This window comes from Tachyglossus aculeatus, chromosome X4, assembly GCF_015852505.1.
Source record: "Tachyglossus aculeatus isolate mTacAcu1 chromosome X4, mTacAcu1.pri, whole genome shotgun sequence".
Lineage (NCBI taxonomy): Eukaryota > Metazoa > Chordata > Mammalia > Monotremata > Tachyglossidae > Tachyglossus > Tachyglossus aculeatus.
Genome location: NC_052098.1, coordinates 35,890,320 through 35,914,506, shown reverse-complemented (window position 1 = coordinate 35,914,506; position 24,187 = coordinate 35,890,320). Strand labels below are relative to the sequence as shown.

The 24,187-nt window shown below is 42.4% G+C and overlaps 1 non-coding gene across 1 annotated transcript; it reads right to left on the bottom strand.

The window, feature by feature from the left end:
- Window positions 1–23,760: 23,760 nt before the first annotated feature.
- Window positions 23,761–23,892, bottom strand: LOC119948405. Its single transcript, XR_005456803.1, has one exon. It is a non-coding gene; the product is annotated as a small nucleolar RNA SNORA7 (small nucleolar RNA).
- Between the last annotated feature and the right edge of the window lie 295 nt (window positions 23,893–24,187).

Genomic DNA, 24,187 nt, shown 5'->3' with positions numbered 1-24,187 from the left:
TGCTGATAATTTCCCAGTTCCACCACCAATCGAGAACAATTTATAGCAAAACCCGAGTGGGGAAAGAGAGCAGAATTGAAGGGATATAATCAATATTTTGAGACATCTCTTTCCTCCAGGTTCTGAATAAGTGAGGAGCTTGGAAATTTCACTGAGAACAAGCTGATGATAATACTAATGGAGCTATTTTGGATGTGAAGGAGCACAGCCTAGAGGAAAGAGCACAGGTCTGTAAATCAGAGGACCTGGGTTCTAATCCCATAAACAAAGGACAATGGGGAGGGCAAGTTCTCTGTGCCTCACTTTCCTTCTCTGTGCCTCAGTTTCCTTATCGGTAAGATGGGGCTTCAATACCGTTCCTCCATCCTACTTAGAGAGTGAGCTCCATAATGGGCAGGGATTATGTCCAACCTGATTATCCTCTATCTACTCCAGCATTTAGTGCAGTGCTTGGTACATAATAAGCGCCTAACAAATATCACAATTACTTTTATTATGAGAGGAGGAGGAAAAGGAAAGAGGAGTGAAGAAGGGAAAAAGGAAAATGGGTGGAGAGACGGAAAGAGGAACAAGGAGGAACATTTCCTTCATCTTGCCTTGCTCTCTCCTTTTCAGCTTCTGTCCAGCTGTCACAGCAGATGCACTGTGCGGGATGGGACCATTCACCTAGGGTCATTGACACCACTTATGTTTGCTTTTTGGTGACAGGGGAAGCACTGGCATCACTGACTCTGGATGATAGAGCCCATTTTGTATTGTGTCTATTCGTAAACACGTGGACAATTGGGCCGGGCCTCCAGCACCTCCTCTCTTACCCAAGATACCTACGTCTCACCTCCCACAGCCCAGATCCATCTTCCCAGGCAACGTTCTTTCTTCCCATTTTTCCATTCGCACTACCATGCCAGCTCATACTTAGCGTCTTATTTTAATATGGACAGATCCATATGGGCCGTACAGGAGAACACGGTCCTGGGAATCAGAGGACCTGGGTTCTAATCCTGTATGTGACCTGGGGCAGGTCACTTTACTTGTCTGTGCCTCGGTTCTCTCATCAGCAAATGGGGATTCAATACCATTCTCCCTCCTACTAAGACAGGGAGCCCCATGTGGGACAGGGATTGTGTCCGATCTGATTGTACAGAAACCACTGCAGCATTTAATTCAGCACTTGGCATACTGATCAAATATTATTATCAGTTGAAGTTCAAAATTCTTCCTTGCAATAATAACTTGATAGGTGACTACCGGATTCAAGTTATCATATGTTAATTTGCCTAAGAAGAAAGTGAGACATACCCATCTGTAGTTTCCCATTCCTTCTAAAATACCTATTTTTACACAGTGACTTCTTTGTGTATTTTATATTTGTCCTATTTCCAAAGAAAAAATTGAAAATAGAAAGTTGCTATTTCAGGAGCATTCATGTTCTGCAGTCTGCTGAAATTCTGGGATACTATCCATCCAGTTCTGTTGCCTTGTTTCTAAAAACGACAGGTCTTTAGAAGTATCTTTATTTTTTCTAACCTTTAATTCAAATTATTTCATTCAAATTTGTTGCGTCTAGAATTTTCCTATCCTTTTCTGACATTCCTTCACATCTGTCCAATGTCTGTGGCTACCCCTTTCTAGACTCCACCCTTTTTTCCAGTGTTTCCAGGCACATTGTACTATATCATGTTTTTCCATTCTTATTCTTATATTTTGTTATGAGCTCAGAAAGCTTAGACTTTTTGTCCTTTCACTTTTCTCATTTAAACTTCCTTCTAAAGCACTGATCCCTGTTGTTTTAGCCCTTCACTTCTCTCTGATCGCTCCCTATGTTAACATAATCAACCAGGAGGTTGTTTTTCCCTGTTCATGTTTTCATTCCAAAAAATGAACCAAGTCGATGACTATTTTAATTACTTCAGTGCTTCCCATCCCATTTCCCTAGCACTCCTATTGATTTCAGTTTCTCAGTGTGTGTTTCAGCTATTAAATATGCATTTTGTAAACTTTCATTTCTCTGAATTTGAATATTAGGATCCTTCCAGCTTTGAACCCATCCTTCTTTTGATATTTCCAGGACTGTTCTTTCCATACAGTTCCTCAGATCACAAGCCCGTGTAAATGAGCAGGGTCGTTAATCTGTGCTCAAAAAAGGTTTCTGAGAGGTGAGCCTCCTGTGCGCCTATGTGATCACCACGTGACATCACCACGTGATACCCCCATGCCACCCACGTGATCATCACGTGATGCCCCACAGCAACCCACATGAACACCATGTGATTTCACACGTGTTTGCCCAAGTGATCATCACGTGTCTCCCGCCCCTGCCCACGTGCCATCCCGTGTCACTCACGTGAACACCACGTGATACCCCTTGCCACCCACCTGGATTCTAATTCCAAATCTGCCAATTGCTTGCTGCGTAATTTGGGCAAGTCATTTACCTTCTTTGTACCTCAGTTTCCTCAACTGTACGATGGGGATTGAATGCCAGTTCTCCCTCCTACTTAGACCGGGAGCCCCATACAATACATAATAATAATGATGGCATTTGTTAAGTGCTTACTATGTGCAAAGCCCTGTTCTCAGCGCTGCGGAGGTTACCAGATGATCAGGTTGTCCCACAGGGGGCTCACAGTCTTCATCCCCATTTTACAGATGAGGTAACTGAGGCACAGAGAAGTTAAGTGACTCGCCCAAAGTCACACAGCTGACAATTGGCAGAGCTGGGATTCGAACCCATGACCTCTGACTCCAAAGCCCGGGCTCTTTCCATTGAGCCACGCTGCTTCTCTACAAGACAGGACAGTGACTGTGTCTGACCTAATTCCCCTCTAGACTGTAAGGTCACTGTGGGCAGGGAATGTTTCTATTGCATTGTTCTCTCCCAAGCACTGAGCACATTAAGCACTCAATAAATATGATTGACTAATTAACTTGTACCTACCCCAGCACATAGAACAGTGTTTGACACATAATAAGCATTTAACAAACACCATTAAAAACAAGCAAAAAAACACACTCAACTCCTTTTTGTAAAGCTTTTTCACGTGGCACATTTAGAGAACTGGACTTGTTTCTGAACACTAAAAGTCTGAGAAGTCTATTCTAGCTTCATCCCAGTAAACTAGGACACTTTGGTGGAGTTAGTTAACCTTGCCTTCCAGAGATAATTTTACCAGGCCACACCCTTTACACTAGACCGTCTCATACTTACTGATATTTCTGCCATAACACAGTGGATTGTATTTGGCATCTTGCAATTAATTTATTTTATCCTGAGATACATTATGGGCCTGGAGACAGAAGGTCTTGGGTTCTAATTCCGACTCTGCCACTTGTCTGCTGTGTGACCTTGGGTAAGTCACTTCATTTCTTTGTGCCTCAGTTACCTCATCTGTAAAATGGGGATTGTGACTGTGAGACCCACATGGGACAGGGACTGTGTCCAACCCAATTTGCTTGTTTCCACCCCAGCGCTTAGTGCACTGCCTGACAAGTATGTAAGCGCTTAACAAATACCATAATTATTATTATTATCATTTCTTGCCGGTTGGTGTGTTTTCTCTCAGTGCCTCATATCCATGTTGTAAAATGGGGTTGATGATATTGACATACTGAATGTGGATAGTCAAATATTTGGAGGGAACCAGAAAGAACAAAACTATATTCATTCAATCATATTTATTGAGCACTTACTTTGTACAGCGCAATGAACTGAGCTCTTCGGAAAATACAATATAACAACAAATGATGCATTCCTGTTCTCTGTAAGCCTGTTCTCCCTCCTACTTAGACCGTGAGCCCCATACAAGATAGGAACTGTGTCCTAGAGTTTACAGTGTATAGAAAATGATGTGTATGATAGTACATTCACAGGTGGTGCCTAAGGGTGACTAGTTGCATGATTGGTTGGGCATTTTGGTATGTGCAGGTGTATGAGTACGGACATGGATGGATATGTGAGTTTTGGTACTTGACTGACTGAGAATATGAGTAAGTATGTGTTCATAAGTGAATTCCTTCCCCACCTGAAGGAGTGTCAATCAGTCTAGGAGCTGCTTCCTGGTATTTTGAGTAAAGGATGAGCAAAGCAAGAACCCTGGAAGCCATCCCGTGGGTCAAGAATGTGTTGCTGCTGCTGCTGATGACGATGAATAGTCTCCTGAAGGGAGAGTAGTGGATGAGCCCAAGTCTTAAGACTTAAAGGTCAAGAATTTGCACAGAGGAACCGATTCTAGTGCTAGTGGCTGGTGCAACACCCTCTAGTCTCTTTCAGTTCTGTTCCCGCTGGGGCATGGAGTGCCATGAGCAAGTAGGCGGGGAGCTGTGCATCACAATGCAAAGCAGCAGCATGGACTAGAGGATAGAGCATGGGCCTGGGAACCAGAAGGACCTAGGTTCTAATCCAGCTCCACCACTTGTCTGCTGTGTGACCTTGGGCAAATCACTTCACTTCTCTGTGCCTCTGTTCCCTCATCTGTAAAATGGGGATTAAGACTTTGAGCCCCATGGGGGACAGGGACTGTGTCCAACCCGATTAGCTTGTATCTACCCCAGTGCTTAGTACGGTGCTGGCACATAGTAAGCACTTAATACCATTAAAAAAAAAATCAAAGCCCATAGGTGGTCTTCACCCATGTTAGCCTGTTCCTGGAAGAACTTGTTCTAGAACACAACTCTCCTGATTCCCAGGATTCTTTCCACTAGACCAACAGCAGGCCCAGGGATTCACAACCTGAGAGGAAACTTGGCATGTATCCAGTAGGCCGTATGATATTTTTGCATTTTCCCATTGAGCATATGGAGTTTATTAGCAACTCTGGCCTGCATCCCCTAATAATATCACTAATGATTTTACCATCTGCCACAGGTCTTGATTCTGGAAGCTCAGCCTGGAATCCCAGTTTGGCCTCGCCCACTGGGTAGAAGCAGTCTGAACCTCTGGGGGTTAGGTTACTTTAGAACAGGGAAGCGAATTGGGCCTGGATCTTAGAAGCCAAGTGTCCTTGGTATATTGTGTCATGACTTTATGGATTTGGGCATCTGTGGAGAGTTGGGGGACATGAAAGATCCTGAGTCTCAGAAAGCCTCCTGCTGATTGCAAGTCTCCCAGTAGACTGGTAGCTCCAACCACGAAGAGTGCTTCTTCTCTGTGGTAGTTGTCCTGTAACCTAAGTAGTTAGTTACTGATGCAGAGAGATGGTTGTCTTGCTTACTATTACCCCAGCTTTGTAAAAAAAAAAGAAAAAAGAACAAACTATTTACCAGTTCACATACACACTTTTTTTTTTTTTCCAATCCGTGTCTTCCCTCAGGAGCCACTAGGGTAGTAGAATGCATCCTAATATTAGTCTTGTCTACTCATTTGCACCCATAGCTACTTTGAGAAGGGGAGGCAAAAGTTACTTAGAAAGCTGTTTTCATTGCAATTGGGAAGCTTACTTCATAACATGTGATGCTACTTTGGTCCTATATCAGCTCAGCTGAAATCACTTCCTTCCAAAGTAATCGTAGCTCATGTATCCTCTTTTACAAGTTTTCCAGGGAAATAACTCTGGTCACTCTCCTCCCTAGCCCAATGGCCATCCAATTCCCTTGGCTTTGGCAGTTTTTCTGCCCCCCCATCTCCCACACCTTCCCACACTCAGCCCCTACCTCCCCATGCTCCCTTCCATTTTAGTCTTAAGTTTTATTCATTTTTTTTTCCTATGACTCAAACGTTGCTGGATCTCATCACAACTCAACAGAAAGAGGTCATGTATGCTGGAGTCCTTATGGTGGTAAATTTTGCTTCTGCCACACTGACCCCAGTGGCTGGTGTTTCCAGTCTTTTAGAACTGAAAAATTTTGGCAGGGTGGGGGCTAAGCTGGACTGGAGTGGGCTTGGGGAAGGAAAGGCAGCAGTGGAAGAGGAGGAGGAAGGAGGGGAAATATGGAGGAGAAGGCTGTCCTCACTCCACTCCTTTCTCCTCCTCCTCTTTCACCACCACATTTCCTTTAAAAGGTTCACAGCATAGATATAGAATAGAGGGGGAACATGGGAGACAGAGGGAGTTTAGAGTGCGGAGGGGGTGGAGGGGGAGGACTTGGAAATCAATCACGCAATGGTATTTACTGAGTACTTATTGGGTGCAGAGTACTGTACTAAGTGCTTGAAAGGATACAATATAACAGAGTTAGTAGGTATGTTCCCTGCCCACAACAAAGAAAGTCTTCCTAGGTGGGGAGGAGAAGGCAGGACAGAGCTTACATACCTCAGAGGTGGCCCAGAGGAATGGAATCATCATAGTAACAATAGTATTTAACAAGGGCCCACTGTGTGCTAAACACTCTAATGTTGGAAGGACATACAAGATTGAGAATTAGACATGGTCCCTGGCCCCCAAAGAGCTCAATCAATTGATTTGATCAATCATATTTTCCAAGTGCTCACTGGGTGCAGACCACTGTACTAAGCACTTGGTAGAATAAAAGACAACAGAGGTGGTAGACATGATCCCTGCCCTCAAGGAACCTACATTATACTTTGGAAGACAGATATTAAAATTAATTACAGACAGGGGAAGCAACAGAGTATAAGGTTATTTACACCAGTGCTGTAGGGCTGGAGTCGGGGAGAAGAGATGAGTAACAGAGTGCTTAAGGAGTAACGACCCAAGTGCAAAGAAGCAGGAGGGAGGGTGAATATGTTGGGTAATTGAATTTTAGTCACAGAAGGCTTCTTGGAGGAGATGTGATTTTAGGAGGGCTTTGGAGATGGGGAAAGTGGTAGTCTGTCATATATGGAAGGGGAGGTAGTTACAGGCCAGAGGGAGGATGTGAGCAAGGGGTCACTGGGGAGAGAGATGAGATTGGGGTACAGAAAGTAGGTTGGAGTTAGAGGAGCTAAATGCACAGGCTGGGTTGTAATGGGAGACACATTGCCTAAGTGGGAGGAGTAGAACTGATTGAATGCCATAAATCCAATGCTGAGGAGTTTCTGTTTGATGTGAAGGTAGATGGGCAACCATTGGAGGTTTCTGAGGAGTGAGGAGATAAACACAGAATGATTTTTTGGAAAAATGATCCAGGCAGCACAAAGTGAAGTATGGACTGGAGTGGGGAGAGGCAGGAAGCAGGGAGGTCAGTGAAACAGCAGGGAAACAGCATAGCCTCGTGGAAAGATCACAGGCCAACTAATCCCAGGTCTGCCATTTGTCTGCTGGATGACCTTGGACAAGTCACATAACTTCTCAGTTACTTCATCTGTAAAATGAGGATTAAGACTGTGAGCCCTATGTGGGTCAGGGACTGTGTCCAACCTGATTATCTTATATAACAATGATTATAATGGAACTTGTTAAGGGCTTACTATGTGCCAATCACTGTTCTAAACACTGGGGTAGATACAAGTTAATCAGGTTGGACACAGTCCCTGTCCCACATGGGGCTCACACTCTTAATCCCCAATTTACAGATGAGGTAACTGAGGCAAGGGAAGTAAAGTGACTTGCCCAAGGTCACATTGGAAACAAGTGGTGGAGCCGGGATCAGAACTCCAGTGCACAGTGCAGTGCCTGATACATTATAAGGGATTAACAAATACTATTGCTAATTTCATTACTATTATGATTATTATTTTTATTATGATGATCAGTGTCCAACAGTCATAATGGACCTAGTATTAATAAGTACTATTCCACTATTACTAACAGTATTTATCATTATTACTACTGCCTCTAGACTGTAAGCTGTTGTGGGCAGGGAACTTGTCTACCAACTCTGTTGTATTGTACTCTCCCTAGCACTTAGTACAGTGCTCTGCACAATGTAAGTGCTCAATAAATTCCATTGATGGATACTACTGCTACTGAGCCAAAGCCACAACTTTTTCTGTAAGTTCTAAAAGTTGAGACCTATTGCGGCTGTTTTTCACCCTCCCAGGTAGAGTAAGGGCAGAAGAGCGTCCTGATGGCGGGTGGCACGTGAATGGCCTCTCATCATCATCATCAATGGTATTTATTGAGTGCTTACTATTTGCAGAGTACTTACTAAGTACTTGAATGATGCAGCGGTGTTTCCACAAACAGAAGACCCTGGAATTTTGATGGCAGCTTCCTGATTTCTTGCTGAAGTTTGGAACATGGCTGCATAGAGTAGATCAAACAAGATTGACCCAACTACATGGTCCTGCCTTTCGTTATTTGTGATGGGGAAAGGATATGGGGAACCCTCCAATTTTGAAGCTGACAGCCAAATCATTGAGGAGCAATCTTAGGATTTCAGGGCAGCCATGGCCTTTTAGTAGATGCCTGATCTAATGATGATGTCAAATGCTTTTTAAAGATCTAGAGCGCTCCATCTGAACACCCTGATTTTGTTTCCTTTGGAGAATACGACTGGGGAAGCTTACATGGATTTAGTCAGAGTAGTCCTCAGTGATGAATGCTAATTTAAAGTCCTGCCTTCTTAGCAACCTGAATGCCTCTCAAAGGTACCCAATTTTTAATAAATCCACTAGTGCAGGGGGTAGCAAGTCATTAGTCTTTACAATAAGCTTTGCTTCCTTTAAATCTAGCATGCTGCTGGAGATCTGCCTTACACAGGAAGAGAATTGGTGTTTTATGGTCTTAGCTGATTATGTCTGCATAATTTTTATTATTGTGATTATAGTTCAACATTTTAATCCTTCTCTTTTATGGCTATGTTCTATGCCAGTCCTTTGGCAAGCATATAGTCCCAATCCATTGTTCTTAAAGTATGCTAACCTAACAATATGCATCACCATAGGTGCCTGTGTTTTGCAATTTCACTCACTGAAGCTGGTCTGTCTGCCAAAATTGTTGCCCAGTGTTCAGTTGTCATGCAGCCTAATTTGAAAGTGCTCTGCTCCACCCAGCTTTCAAGAAAGCTAGTTCAGTTCGCCATTTCACAGTTGGGTGGGGATCCTAATACCATTATTTTTTTGCACATGCCCCATCCAACGAAGCTGTGTTTAAGTGAGCGTAGCTTTGGTGTTGGCAGACTGATTTTCTTCCAAGATCTCGGCTGAAAAAAGTCAGAGATCAATGCCAAGGCTTACTTTTAAAAATAAATTTTATCCTATTTGCCCATGAATGCAAACTGACAACAAACCCTTCTATTCTACCTTAAACATGCTGTGGCTTTCTCTGACTAAAAAGCTTTGTCACTGGATTCATTCAATCGTATTGAGTAAGTGCTTACTGTGTGCAGAGCACTGTACCCAGCACTTGGGCAGTACAATTCAGCAACACATAGAGACAATGCCTGCCCACAATGGATTCACAGTCTAGAAGATCTGCTCTGTGTGTTCTTAGTCTCTTTTGCAGTCATTTTCATGGAAGACCAAGGACACTGGGAAGATCGAGAGGATTAACACAAAATAAACCTTAAGAATTACAAAACTTCGTTAACTTTCTGGATTCATTAATATGTCAGTGTTTTAAAGCCACTGGGTGAAAGCCCCTTACTCCTAAGTCTGTATTGACCTCAACTCTCATTTTATGAAATGTGTTTTCACCTCAATTTCTTATCACATGTTAATTTGCCTAAGAAGAAAGTGAAACCTACCCAGGGACACAATCCCTTCCCACAAGGAGTTTCCACTAGCAGGATGTGCACTTCAATTGTTTTTGCAGTTGTGCCAGTGGTTTGAGTTGAGACATCCAGCAAGCATTCGTGCTTTCAGTCCCGTTCTTGGAAGACAACAATCTCCTGAAAGGCTAGTAACCTTTTTTAAAGTGAATTTACAAATCATAAGGAAGAATGAAACCCTCTGTTCACTGGGCAAACTGAACCAAGAGGAATCCAGTGCATGTATAATTCTACCCATTTACAGCAGTGTCTAAAATAGGTTTCATATATCTTTTTCCATTTTTCATGGAAAAACACACATGTTCCACCATCCTGTAAATAAAGCATAACCCCCTACCGTAAGGGTTCAAGCCACAAAATAATTAGGCACAAACAAAGAATTTTCCTACCTCCAGGTTCCAGAAGATAGGTTACCTTTGTGATGGAGGCAGATATGATGGAAGAATTTAGTATCCAGTGAGTTGGGTGATCTAGGCAGTGTTTTATGTCATTCATTTGATTTTATGTCATTCATGTTATTTCATAGTGTTCTACCCTATTATGAAGGCCTTATAATCAGTGGTATTTATTGAGCACTTACTAAGCACTGTACTAAGCACTTGGGAGATTACAACAGAGTTGGCGGACACATTCCCTACCCACAACGAGTTCAAAGAAATTTTGGTTGTGACAGGTAAATGTGTCATTAACTAGAAACTGTGATCATGACATACACTTACAACACCTCTTCCCTGTGGAATCTTGCAGAGCTAAATCCACACAACTTCAAAATGGAGGAGAATCAAAGTTATGACGAAACCTGTGACATTTTCTCTGAAACTAATTTGACAATGGGGCAGGCAGTCCTATAATTCTGAGGAAGGATAATATGGGTAATCGTCAGTAGATAACTTGAGTTACCAGTTACTTCGTTAGTAGTTTGCTGCTTAGTCTCAACTGAACTGACCTTAGACTATCCAGGCAGCACAGAAAATCCCAAGTCCAAATATCTAGATGTTTCAGTCACAATTCCCAGAAGCAAAAGTGATTAGTTTGTCATTTATGCAAGTAAGAGAGCAGGTAGAGTGAAGAGGTGAGAGTCAGGATTTAGCAGTGAGAAGTTCTTGGACCATTGATATATCATGCACTTAATTTGGCTCTGCTCCAACAATTCTACTCATCTATCAAGTGAGATGCTCAACTAAAAAAAAAAAAACTTGAATGTCCAGATACTGTGAGCCCGTTGTTGGGTAGGGACCGTCTCTGTTGCTGATTTGTACTTCCCAAGCACTTAGTAAAGTGCTCTGCACACAGTAAGCGCTCACTAAATACGATTGAATGAATGAATTAATGAATATCACCATTATTATATTTGTCATCAATAAAAGTAGTGACAGTGCTCCCTAGTATATAGCGTCAAGATTTACTCTTAACTACTGGACATACAGTAAGCAAGAAGAGAGAGCCGATTGACTACTAAAATGTAAACTGTGGTTACATCCCCTAGTTGGTGGTAGAGATTAAAGGAGGAAAGGAGTTACACACTGATGACGGTTTTGGAAGCTGAAACATATTGCATGCGATAAGGGGCTAAGAAAACCCACACCCATTGAAAAGAAAGCCCAACAAAGTAGGTTGCTTGCACCTTGCTCTGTCAAACATGGGAAAGTTGTATAATCATTTCAGCAAAGGGTAAGCATTAGAAAAATTTGTAGTATTGGTTAGCAATTCATCTTCAGCCTTCTGGAATTATCACCAGAACGTAGTTGGAAATATGCTTGCTCCATCTCAAAAATAGAGAAGCAGTGTTGTCTAGTGGATAGAGCACAAGCCTGTGAGTCAGACCTGGGTTCTAATTCCGCTTGTCTGCTATGTTAATGTTGGTATTTGTTATGCGCTTACTATGTGCTGAGCACTGTTCTAGGCGCTGGGGTAGATACAGGGTAATCAGGTTGTCCCATGTAGGGCTCACAGTCTTAATCCCCATTCTACAGATGAGGTAACTGAGGCACCGAGAAGTTAAGTGACTTGCCCAAAGTCACACAGCTGATAAGTGGTGGAGGTGGGATTAGAACCCACGACCTCTGACTCCTAAAACCAGGCTCTTTCCACTAAGCCACACTGCTTCTTCAAATGGAAACCAGGCAGGGGGCACCCAGATTTGAACCAGGTACCTCTTAGTCTGCAGTCAAATGCTCTACCCCTGAGCTATGCCTCCTGACAAGTTATTTAACTTCACTTAGCCTCAGTTACTTCATCTGTAACATGGGGATTCAGACTGTGATCTCCTTGTGGGACTTGGACTATGTCCAACCTGATTAACTTGTATCTATCCCAGCACTTAGTAGAGTGCCTGGCACATAGAAAGCTCTTAACCAAAAACATAAAGAAGTCAAATAAATTTGTTATGATTGGCTCAATTACAGTGTATTCCAAGTAGATTGTAAAGGATGTCAAAATTAGAAAAAAAAATAGCTAGATGCAGAGTTAAGTCTAGAAAATATACTCTTACTGGGTTTACCAGAAGCAGCATGGCCTACTGGCAAATACATGAGCCTGGGAATCAGAGGGCCTGGGTTCTAATTCTGGCTCTACCTCTGGCCTGCTTTGTTACTTTGGGCAAGGCACTTAACTTCTCAGTGCCTCAGTTTCCTCATTTATGAAATGGGGATGCACTACCTGTTCTCCTTTCTATTTAGACCTCGAGCCCCAAGTAGCGTAGGGACCGTTTCCAATCTGATTATCTTGCATCTACTCCAGCGATTAGTACAGTGCTTATTACAGAGTAAGCACTTAACAAATACTACAACTATTATTTGCCAGTCTTACATCATTTTCTTTTGTGTTCTTTCAGTTGAAGAATGTGCCTCAGAGACATTTCTTTGCACATTTGCACACTGTGTCCATGAATATTTTCATTTTCAGGCCCCATCCCATGTGAGTGAGCATTGCTCAGATCCAAATAGTTGAGAGGAAAGGAATTTTTTTTAAATGGTATTTGTTAAGTGCTTATTATGTGTCATCATCATCAATCGTATTTATTGAGCGCTTACTATGTGCAGAGCACTGTACTAAGCACTTGGGAAGTACAAATTGGCAACATATAGAGACAGTCCCTACCCAACAGTGGGCTCACAGTCTAAAAGGCACTGTACTAAGCACTGGGGTAGATACAAGCTAATCAGGATGGACACAGTCCATGTCCAAATGTTCCAGTCAAGCAGTGGTATTTATTGAGTGCTCTCTGTGTGCAGAGCACTGTATTAAACACTTGGGAGAGTACAATGCAACAGACTTGGAAGACACAATCCCTGCCCACAAGGAGTTTCCACTAGCAGGATGTGCACTTAAATTGTTTTGGCAGTTGTGCCAGTGGTTTGAGTTGAGACATCCAACAAGCATTCGTGCTTTCAGTCCCGTTCTTAGAAGACAACAATCTCCTGAAAGGCTAGTAACCTTTTTTAAAGTGAATTTACAAATTATAAAGAAGACTGAAACCCTCTGTTCACTGGGCAAACTGAACCAAGAGGAATCCGGGTGCATGTATAATCCCAAAGAATTAAATGGCACCCAGTTACTTTCAAAGAGTCCATTCACCTGACATGTCTGGGGCAGGAAGTGAAGAGAATGCAAGGCATTCTACATTGATCTCAGGTCTGCCAGACCAAGTCTGAGAGCACACAAGGCTCTAGTTTGTACCTGAGTTGAGACGAGAATGTACTGATTATTCCTGGGAAAAGGGCTGTCTTCTACATGTTGGAAGCCGCAGGTACACACAGTTCTTTACCAGCCTGACTTTATGTGTTATTTTTTTTTTTCTCAGTTGGGGTGCAGAATGGGGTCAACAAATAATACCTTGGTTTTTGAATAGCACCTTTATATTTCTAAAACACCTTCACATCAATCACATTTTATTCTCCAAACATCCTTTTGAGGTAAGGAGAGGCAGGCATTACTACCCCATTTGTACAAATGGTGAACTGAAGCCCCCCAGTAAGGGCCACAACATACCAGATCAGGATAGATCTAACCACATGCACTTTCCATTAGACCACACTGTTTCCTGTTTACTACAGTTGCTCTTAAGAATATTCTTAAGAAGAGTTGGTACCATGATAGAGTTTTCTTCTCTAGCACAAAAATGGGAAATGAGAAATTGGAGGATTCCAAAACAATATTCCTATAGAAAATCTTAGTAAATGTCCCCTTATTTTATTTGTTTACTAGGTGCATTCAGCAACTGTTCCTGACCCCAAACTTATTAAAAATAGTAAATAAGCTATTCTGACCTGTAAAATGCAATAACAGAACATATAGATGTATTTGGAAAAAAATAGTGTTGTTATATTTGTTCTATTAGGCAAAAGAATTAATGTTTAAGGGGCACTAATGAATAATCCTTTAAATCTATATTTCAAATCTTAAATGGAATTAGATTCTAGTGAGAGGTGATGCTTGAGTTTCTGATCATTTGCAGTTTTCTTCAATGGTAACACAGTTGTGAATTAGTTTTTCTTATACTAAAATCTTTACCTAACAACTTGTTGTAAACCATCATAAGCGCTTAGTACAGTGCTCTGCACACAGTAAGTGCTCAATAAATACGATTGATGATGATATCATGGACGTGCACAATTTGGATTTGTCCGCCTATTAATACTTATTTTCCAAAGTCTAGTCACTAATTCTCTTGACAGAGTCAGAAAAGAGTTGCAATTTGGTCCCTACAGATAAGTAATTGTGCTCTGAATTGTGAATACATTGATTTCATTTCATATTTCTTAGTATCTAATTTTCTCTCTATGTTTCACAATGGTATGGCTGCTCATGTCTCTTTCTCTTTTCCCTCCCTTTAACCCTGTCTTAGTGTATTTTCAAGATCCCTATAAGGAAGTTCTCTTTGTTTTTGCCTAGGTTGTCTGAGTCTAGTCTTGGGATTTCTGGTTTTATTTTTATTCTTCCCTCCAATCCTTTATCACTTCTGAACCCAACCCTTTTCCTTTTTCTCACCTACTTCTATCCTTGACCTCCTCTTCTTGTAACCTTTTCATTCCTTTTTTAAGAGCAGTTTAAAATGTTGATTGGCCAAACTCTAGTTGACCTGTTGAGGCTCAGAATGTGTGGGTCTGTTTGTATATATGTGGCTCAGTATAAGCAATTTCTTGACATCTGGGTGAAAAGAAAAGAGTCACTCAGGCTGCTAACAGAATCTATTGCTGCTTTGATTCAGATTTTTTGGTCTTTTGTGTTCAAATAGAGTGCGTAGTTCACCCTGTAAAATTCAGGCAATCAAGTCTGTGTGGTCTTGCTTAAAAAGAGGCCAGGCCATCACTTCTTACTCTTTTATGTTTCAGGAGTACCTTGCTTTTCTTCTGCAATTCTCCAGCAATTGAGTTGACCTTTGGTGAGTGAATAAAATAGCTTTTGTAAGCAGCCATTTGCTCTAGGGAATGGTGAACCAACTTGGATGAAAACTAACTTGAACAAGAGCAAATACGAGTCTTTTTTTCAAGGTGTGAATCTTTACCGTTAAAACTGAATATTACTGGTCTCTCTTCATTCTTCCTAAATTAATAAAACACACCAAGATTGTAATATTCCAATTTATTATTTCCATTGCAATGAACAGTGAATGATTTATTGAATAGTTTATTGAATTTATTGAATTATCCAAGCACTTATCCTATCGCCTTGATTACTGCATCAGCCTACTCATGACCTCCCTGCTTCTTGTCTTTCCCCACTCCAGTCCATACTTGACTCTGCGGCCCAGATCATTTTTCTACAAAACCTTTTAGTCCATGTGTCCCCACTCTTCAAGAACCTCCAGTGGTTGCCCATCCACCTCAGCATCAAACAGAAACTCCCTATCATCAGTTTTTAAGTACTCAATCACCTTGGCCCCTTCTACCTACCTCTGTGGTTTCTTATTACAACCCAGCTGGCAGACTTTATTCCTCTAATCAGTCAATCAATCAGTCAATCATATTTATTGAGCACTTGCTATGTGCAGAGCACTGTACTAAGCACTTGGGAAGTACAAGTTGGCAACATATAGAGACGGTCCCTACCCAACTGTGGGATCACAGTCTAGAAGGGGGAGACAGAGAACAAAACCAAACATATTAACAAAATAAAATAAACAGAATAGATATGTACAGGTAAAATAAATAAATAGATAGAGTAATAAATATGTACAAACATATATACATATATACAGGTGCTGCGGGGAAGGGAAGGAGGTAAGACGGGAGGGATGGAGAGGGGGGTGAGGGGGAGAGGAAGGAGGGGGCTCAGTCTGGAAAGGCCTCCTGAAGGAGGTGAGCTCTCACGGAGAGCTCACGGAGAGCTCTAATGCCAACCTGTTCATTGTACCTCGAACAAATCTGTCTCACCGCTGACTTATTGCCCACATTCTGCCTCTGGCTTGGAACTCCCTTTCTTTTCATATCCAACAGACCATCATTCTCCCCACCTTCAAAGCTTTATTAAAATCCCATCCACTCCAATCGGCTTTCCCGGACTAAGCCTTCATTTCCTCTTCTCTCACTCCCTTCTTCTTGCACTTGGATTTGTATCCTTTATTCCCCCCACCCTCAGCCCCACTGCAGTTATGCACATACCCTAAATTTATTTATTTATATTAATGTCTGTCTCCCCCTCTAGACTGTAAGCTTCTTGTTGGCAGGAAGCATGTCTACCAACCCTGGTATATGGTACTTTCCCAAGTGCTCTGCACACAACAGGTGCTCAATAAATACATTTGATTGATTGCAAGCTGCTGTTGTATAATGCTGTAGGGGATGTGAAGATTCTCCTGAGAGTAACGATCATATATGACTAGTGATCTTGAAAAAGTTGATAATCTACAGAGCTACTTCCCTCGTGAATTATGAAAAAATGGAGACTCAAGAGACAATCGCTTTGAGAGAAGTGCCTTCTTTCGGGCTCATGTAGAATCAGATGCAATTACTAAAATATGCTTCCCCTCTTCTAGGAAACTCTTCCAACTCAAAATGCTATGAACATCATCAGCTATTATCAGCAGCCAAGCTGCACTGTTTCTGGGGCTGACCCAAGATGGGCCAGCTGAGCCGCAGTCATCTCTGATCATATTGTCGCAGAGGCTAAGAGTGGTGGCCCTGAGGCAGGAAGTGGGAGGGGGTTTTACAATGTTCTGCAGGTCTGCAGGCCTTTAAACAGCCTCCAGAGCAGCTTCATGGGACTTGTCCTTATGGGCTCCAGGGCTGGACATGAGAAGAACCTCTGACCTAGACCCACAACCTGCTGACAAGAAATCTGTTGGCAGAGGAGTAGAAGAAACATGCAGTAGGGAGGGTGTATTCATTGATCCGTTGTGAGCTTACAGTATGCAGAGCACTGTATTAATTGCTTGGGTAGTGGTTAGAGGAGAGGAATCCTTAGGGACAGACCTCTGAAGAACACACTTAACTGTTCACTATCTCAATCACAGTGAAGCGTTTGACCAAAGTGCAGTACAGCAGATATAATCTTTGCAGTAAAACAGGTATAGGGCAAGCTTAGAGAGGAGCATCAAGATCTCTCTACTACATCCATTAACTGGACAAAAGCATTTGACACCACCCACAGATCAGAGCTTTCGAAAGTGCTAAGGAATTTAGGCTGTTCTGAAAAATTCACCAAGAACCTTAAGGTATGTCATAATGGAATGGTTGGACGAGTCAGAATTGAAGGTGTCTTGTCTGATGACCCTTTCAGTATTACTGTCAGAATGAAGCAGGATTGTGTATGGGGGAGTTCAGTCCTGTTCAGCCTACTACTATATTTACTTGGATAATTGCTCCACTCTTTTCATAATTTTTCAACCCCCAAATAAGGGGAGGGGCTATAACGTGGGGAATTATAGCAACAAGGGGAACAGAAGAAAAAGTATGAGAAGAATAAACAGGAAGGGACAATGTGTTAATACCAGGGGACTTTTTAATTTTTTATTTAGGGCAGTAGTGAGGGCAGCTCTCTGGCTCCCTCCCCACCCACAGCCCCCCAATGGCTGCAGAAGCAGGAGCAGTACCTTTCCTCAACCAGTCGGGAAACCCCCAGCTGTGGTGGCCCAGACTAGCGTTCCCCCCCTGCCATGGGGTTCTACTCCAGGTTCACCCACACATCCTTGAGCTTTGGAGGAAATCCCACAATCAATCAATCAATCAATCAAATTTATTGAGCACTCATTGCGTGAAGAGGACTAGGATCCTTCCTCCCCAGCTTCACGGAAAGTCCTGCCTTCCTCTTCCCCACTCCTCCTCCTGCGCACCAGATTGGGCGATATAGAATTTCAAACTGAGAGATAGATCTCCCCGAAGACGTTTAAAAATGTCACCTGATACGTCATCTTGAAGGATTTCACATGTAACATGCCATAGTTGAAAATGCTGAAAGAAGCAGCATGGCATAATGGATAAAATACGGGCCTAGGAGTAAGAAGATCGTGGGTTATAATCCCGGCTCCACCACTTGTCTGTTGTGTGACCTTGGGCAAGTCATTTCACTTCTCTCAGCCTCAGTTACCTCATCTGTAAAATGAGGATTGAGACTGTGAGCCCCAAGTGTGATAGGGACTGTGTCCAACCTGATTATCTTGTATCTACCCCAGAGTTTAGAACAGTGCCTGGCACATTGTAAGTGCTTAACAAATACCTTTATTATCATTATTCTTATTTTTATTAATAAATATGTCTCCCTAATGTGGAACTCTACAAAGTATGCACCCAGGTTCTTAAGTAGTTTCACAAGCATCCCTACAAACCATTTCCAACCTCAAATGGCAGATCAAGATTACCAACCACGAGGTCTTAGAATGCAGTCAGCTCCCCAACACCAATGCAATGGTGGGTGGGACCTGTGAGATAACGGATGATAACAGGATATCCAAGAAGCTGCTATATGGTGTATTAGAAAACATGAAACCAAAAGTAAGCTTCTGATGTAATGTAAATGTAATGTAATGTAAATTAATTTTGTTGGATAATTTCATGTGATTTTTAAAAACTTGGTATTCATAACATTTAACTGACTGAGTGTATTATTCCAGATAATTTTCCGGTCTCAAAATCCACTTTGGGCCTGAGGTTTTATTGGGAAAGCCAAAATTAACCCAATGTTGTTGTTAATTGCAGTCAGGCAGGACGATTGGTCTTGAACCAAGAGCCACCTTATCTGTGTCCCATCTTGCCTCCAGAAGCCTGATGTTACCCACACACCTGTGGGAATTTTTCTTTTTTCTGCCATCTCTCAGACAGTCAGTCAGTCAATAATATTTATTGAGCACTTATTGTGTGCAGAGCACTGTACTAAGCGCTTGGGAGAGTACAATATTACAATAAACAGACACATTCCATGACAAAATTACAGTTCATCTACCCTCCTTGGTTGTAGGACTATCCTTACACTTCAGCCAGGTCATAGTAGGTTAGCACATGTCATGGGGAAAGAGTACATAACTATCATCAGCCTATGACAGCAGGTGTCAATCTGGCGGATGTCCAGTTGAATAGGAAGCATATCAAAGGAGGCATCCTTATGGAAAAAAAAAATATCCTATCTGCACTGGCTTAAGATTTTTCCGTTTTTTCATTCTAAATTGCAAACCAAAAGCATGAGTTTTAAATTTCCCTCACTTGGCAAGCTGAGGTTAAGTATCATTAGTGTTATTAAAATGCACTTAGATTCTGTGAACTTGTTCAACCTCTGTTACGTTAGTTGTAACCAGAGAATCAAAATGCTGAAGGTCAAAGCAGGGGAAATTAATGGAGTGATTTTTTTAAAAAATAAGTTCTTCTGGGGTCTTTACACCTGTGATTCAATGGGTAGCATTTGATCTTTAATTGATAATTTAACCCACCCAGACAGTTCATCGTGAGGTAAACATTTGCTAGTTTGGGGGGTTTTATGGTATTTGTTAAGCACTTACTCTGTGTCAAACACTCTTCTAAGTGCCGGGGTAGAGAAATATTAATTAGGTTAGACACAGTGCTTGTCCCACAAGGGGCTCACAGTGTAATTAGGAGGAAGGACAGGAGAACTGAGACACAGAGAAGTTAAGTGACTTGCCCAAGATCCCAAAGCAATAATTGGCAGAGTTGGGATTAGAACCCAGGCCCTCTGACTCCCAGGACAGTGCTCTTTCCCCTAAGCCATGCTGCTCCCCACAGTATGAGCATTTCTACGACACCACTCACATTTCAAAGATTTCCCCCACCCCAGACATTAACAAAAGAAGCAAAAGAGCCAGAGATCAGAGCAGATACAGTTCTGCTAATTCTGACTGTAGCTATCAGAATGTAGAAAAATGGCTATGTTCAGTTTACCAAAAGAAAATAGAGGGCCATGGCCCCTCTTTTTCAAGTTCGGCAAAGAAATCCTGGATTAAAGTACACAAGTGTAGCTTTGGAAAGCACAAGCCCAACTTCTAAAGTGCAGTAAGATTCCACTTATAAGTGCTTTGGTTCCAATTTCCATAGAGTGCATGTAGAGACATATAATTAAGGACTCCATATAGCCTTCAGTTGGACAAAATGCATTTTGTCAAATCCACTCACTTTATTCCTTTGACCAAATGCATTTCATCACATTTTTGTCAACAGAATGTAATTTTGCACAGATCATTCTGTCAACAAACAGAAACAGCATAAAATCTTTTTGTCCACAAGAATAAATTGCGCATTCTTTCCTAGATGTATATGTTTGTGTAGACAAAAGGGAAAAGAGGACAGATTTTCATATGAACAAGACAGCGATGTAGCACAAAAAAGGATAAAACAAATTATTAGTCCACTAGCTTATTACGTCCAGTATCAGTTAAATGTCATGTGATTCACATTCCCATCTGGTGTTTCCTACAGGCCCAGTAGGATTCCAGAAAAATATGTGGCTAACATGGTTGTTGAAGACTCCAGTGACTCTTAAGGCAACCACCTGCTGGGTGATGGAGCTCCATTATCATCATCATCATCAATCGTATTTATTGAGCGCTTACTGTGTGCAGAGCACTGTACCGTTGGCCCTATGCTGCAGTCATTTCAGTCATAAAGGAGTCCTTCATGTATAAACCTTTGTGAGCACTTCAAAATGGGTTGCCTCTCTGTCCCCCACCCCCAAAATACACACACACTTACACACACACTTGTTCATTGCATTCCGTGCCCCAGCACAAATGTGACTGGCAGGGACAAGAGAGTGCGGGTGGCTCCCCCCAAACAACTAGCACTCATATTCAACTTTTTCCTTCAGATTCTTGGTCCGAAAGGCTTTTCTGCCATTCCCAACTAAGGACCCCATCAATTGAATGAAACATTTCTCTGTTTGCCCCATTTCCTAGATGCATGTTTTCCACATATAAGATTTTAGGTTTCTTGTAATTTTCCTGGAAAAATGCTCCACTATGCTAGTCTTGGATAAGTCAGTAAATTGTTGTGGTTCAATCACAGGACTTTTTAATGTTGAAATGAAAATTATTGGATAGATATAGACATATCATGATTCCAAAATGATTTAATTTCAAGTTAAATAAAATAAAATTGAATGATCAATCAATCAGTCAATCAATTGTATTTATTGAGCACTTACTGTGTGCAGAGCACTGTACTAAGCACTTGGGAAGTACAAGTTGGCATCATATAGAGATGGTCCCTACCCAACAGTGGGCTCACATTCTAGAAGGGGGAGACAGAGAACAAAACAAAACATATTAACAAAACAAAATAAATAGAATAGATATGTACAAGTAAAATAAATAGACTAATAAATACATACAAACATATATACATATATACAGGTGCTGTGGGGAAGGGAAGGAGGTAAGGTGGGGGGGTGGAGAGGGGGAGGAGGGGGAGAGGAAGAAGGGGGCTGAGTCTGGGAAGGCCTCCTGGAGGAGGTGAACTCTCAGTAGGGCCTTGAAGGGAGGAAGAGAGCTAGCTTGGCGGATGTGGGGAGGGAGGGCATTCCAGGCCAGGGGGATGACGTGGGCCGGGGGTTGATGGTGGGACAGGCGAGAACGAGGCACGGTGAGGAGATTAGTGGCAGAGGAGTGGAGGGTGCTGGCTGGGCTGTAGAAGGAGAGAAGGGAGGTGAGGTAGGAGGGGGTGAGGTGATGGAGAGCCTTGAAGCCAAGGGTGAGGAGTTTCTGCCTGATGCGCAGATTGGTTGGTAGCCACTGGTGATTTTTGAGGAGGGGAGTAACATGCCCAGAGCATTTCTGGACAAAGACAATCCGAGCAGCAGCGTGAAGTATGGATTGAAGTGGGGAGAGACAAGAGGATGGGAGATCGGAGAGGAGGCTGATACAGTAGTCCAGATGGGATAGGATGAGAGCTTGAATGAGCAAGGTAGCGGTTTGGATGGAGAGGAAAGGGCAGATCTTGGCAATGTTGCGGAGCTGAGACCGGCAGGTTTTGGTGATGGCTTGGATGTGAGGGGTGAACGAGAGAGCGGAGTAGAGGATGACACCAAGGTTGCAGGCCTGTGAGACGGGAAGGGTGGTAGCGCTGTCAACAGTGATGGGGAAGTCAGGGAGAGGGCAGGGTTTGGGAGGGAAGACAAGGAGTTCAGTCTTAGACATGTTGAGTTTTAGGTGGCAGGCAGACATCCAGATGGAGATGTCCTGAAGGCAGGAGGAGATGCGAGCCTGGAGGGAGGGGGAGAGAGCAGGGGCAGAGATGTAGACTTGGGTGTCATCAGCGTAGAGATGATAGTTGAAGTCGTGGGAGCGAATGAGGTCACCAAGGGAGTGAGTGTAGATCGAGAACAGAAGGGGACCAAGAATTGAACCTTGAGGAACCACTACAGTAAGGGGATGGGAGGGGGAGAAGGAGCCTGCAAAAGAGACTGAGAATGAACGACCGGAGAGATAAGAGGAGAACCAGGAGAGGACGGAGTCTGTGAAGCCAAGTTTGGATAGCGTGTTGAGGAGAAGGGGATGGTCCACAGTGTCGAAGGCAGCTGAGAGGTCGAGGAGGATTAGGATAGGGTATGAGCCGTTGGATCTGGCAAGCAGGAGGTCATTGATGACCTTTGAGAGGGCAGTTTCCATGGAATGTAGGGGACGGAAGCCAGACTGGAGGGGGTCAAGGAGAGAGTTGGTGTTGAGGAATTTGAGGCAGCATGTGTAGACAACTCGTTCAATGAGTTTGGAAAGGAATGGTAGGAGGGAGATGGGGCCATAACTAGAAGGTGAGGTGGGGTCAAGAGAGGGTTTTTTTAGGATGGGAGAGACATTGGCATGTTTGAAGGCAGAGGGGAAGGAACCAGTGGAGAGTGAGCGATTGAAGATGGAAGTTAAGGAGGGGAGAAGGGACGGAGCGAGAGATTTCATGAGATGATCTTTGATCTACTATGCTTTATGTGCTTGTCAACCCAACAACGCTCTTTAGAATTTATATATATTTTATTCCTATTCTCAGACCTTATATATGTATATTTTCATTTGGATATTCATTACTTATTCTGTTATGACATCCTTGATTTATTTGAACTACTTTCTATTATATTCTCCTGCACACGCTATTTGTCTCCCCCTTTAGATTATAAGCTCCTTAAAAGCAGGGAACATGTACCTTGCTTTTGTTGTTCTCTCCCCAATGCTTAGTACAGTGCTTTTTACACAGTAGGTATTTAGTAAATACCACTGATTGATTTACTATTTGATAGTAGAGGACATCCACCACATTACTGGGGCCTGTTTTGCAGATTCAGAGTTCTTGAGAGGAACAATAACTTATACATTTTCATACAATTCAGGGCATTCTGTGCACTACATACAGGATTCAGATACATATATGTACTCCTTTCCTGGTGGGCACCCTGTCTGCAGAACCTTATCTCAAATGAATTACCCATTTTTTTCCCCTTTGTTCACCTTTAAATTTCTGTAAAACTGTAGCCAAATTGAAGTTGATTTGTGTTGATGTGATTTGTATGTTGAGTTAATTTTCATCTTGTCTTATGCTGTCAAGTCCTCTCTGACCCATAGCAGCTCCATGGACACATCTCTCCCAGATTGCTCCAACTCCACCTGCAATTGTCCTGGTAGTGTATCCATAGAGTTTTCTTGGTGAAAATCCAGAAGTGATTTACCATTGCCTCCTTCTGCACAGTAAACTTGAGTCTCTGCCCTCAGCTGTCTCCCATGCAGCTGCTGCCCAGCACAGGTGAGGTTTGACTTGTAGCAGATTGCCTTCCACTAGCTAGCCCAAGCTAGGAATGGAATGAGTAGGCCTCTGCTTGGCTCTCCCTCCTGTAGCTGAGACTGGTAGAGTACTGGAAACTCTCCAGGTACAACCTTGAGAGGAGGTGAGTAAATTTTACACATATACATATACATATAATATAGATTATCCACTAATTTTGGAATAGCATTCCAGAAAAGCCACTAAAGGATTCACTGTCAGAGTTTCTCATATTATCCTTTAAAAATATTTATTAATTCTATTGTATTCATGATATTTACAACATTTTCTCAATTATGTGACCAAGTAATGGCATCAGACAGACTAATGGGACTGCTTAATCCAAGAAGGCAGCCTACTCTGCTAAAGTGCACAGGAGGTGGATGGAGCTACTTGATGAATCTTATGTTCAAATGGCC